This window comes from Tamandua tetradactyla, chromosome 26 (assembly GCF_023851605.1).
Source record: "Tamandua tetradactyla isolate mTamTet1 chromosome 26, mTamTet1.pri, whole genome shotgun sequence".
NCBI lineage: Eukaryota > Metazoa > Chordata > Mammalia > Pilosa > Myrmecophagidae > Tamandua > Tamandua tetradactyla.
In genome coordinates this window covers 36,780,673-36,781,783 of record NC_135352.1, presented here as the reverse complement: position 1 = coordinate 36,781,783, position 1,111 = coordinate 36,780,673, and the positions used below count along the sequence as shown (strand labels likewise).

At 37.9% G+C, this 1,111-nt stretch overlaps 1 non-coding gene across 1 annotated transcript; it reads left to right on the top strand.

Annotated features, from left to right (window-relative positions):
- Positions 1 to 322: 322 nt before the first annotated feature.
- LOC143670097 (U6 spliceosomal RNA) lies at positions 323 to 428 on the top strand. Its single transcript, XR_013169275.1, has one exon. It is a non-coding gene; the product is annotated as a U6 spliceosomal RNA (small nuclear RNA).
- The last annotated feature ends 683 nt before the right edge of the window (positions 429 to 1,111 follow it).

The window sequence follows — 1,111 nt, the reverse complement described above, 5'->3', positions numbered from 1 at the left end:
AGTATTGCAGGTGAAAGGTTTCACGTAGGAAGTAATGGTTGGGTTGAACTTGTAGGAGGCATGGGTGGATAAAACAGTTTCAAAGAGTGGATGCTCTATGCAAAGAGACAGAAAAAAAGAGATTGGGAATAGAGGGAATGTTAGGGCGCAGTGGGAGATGGGGTCTGCTCTGTGGAAAACCGCGTATTCTTAAACTGAGGAATTTTGTCTTTATTGTATAAGAGATGGGGAAGGAGGCACATTGCAAAGCATTAAATAAAGAAGTGACATCATCCGGTGACTTCCTAACTAATGTGACAATTTCTCATTAGTAATGGAAGATGTGCTTGTTTCGGTGGCACATAGACTAAACTTGGGTTGATATAGAGAAGATAAGCATGACCCTGTGTGAGGATGACATGCAAATTCATGGAGCATTCTATAAATTTTGATGGGAATACTATTCAGTGATAAGAAGGAATGAAGTCCTGAGGCATATGACAAAATGAATAAACCTTGAAGACATTAGGTTGACTGAAATAAGTCAGACACAAAAGGACAAATATTGTATGATATCACTAATATGAACTAATCAAAATAAGTAAACTCATAGAGTTAAAATCTAGAATATAGGTTACCAGGAGATAGAAAGAGGGTAGAGAATGGGGAGTTGGTGCTCAATTTGTGCAGACTTTTTAATTAGGTTGAATGTAAATGTTTGGAAACAGATAGAAGTGATTGTAGTATGTTATGATGAGTGTAACAGCATCGAATTTATATGTGATTGTGGTTGGGAGGGGATGTTTAGAGTCGAGTAAGTCAGTAGAAGGAAAGCTAGAGGGTGAAATGGGACTTTAAGACACAATGAACCCTGTTATGGGCAATGATTAGCAGTACAAATAAAAGAAGTTTCTTTCATGAAGTACAAATGTACATCACTAATACAAGGCATTAATAATCGAATTTTATGTGGGAAAAATGCACCTAATGCAAACTATGGACCATAGTTAACAGTGATATTTTAATATTCTTTCGTCAACTGTAACAAATGCGCCACACACATCCGGCCTAAGGGCCAATAGGAAGGTGGGTGGGGGCAGTAAGGGGTCTGTGGTTTTTCTTTTTGGAGTAA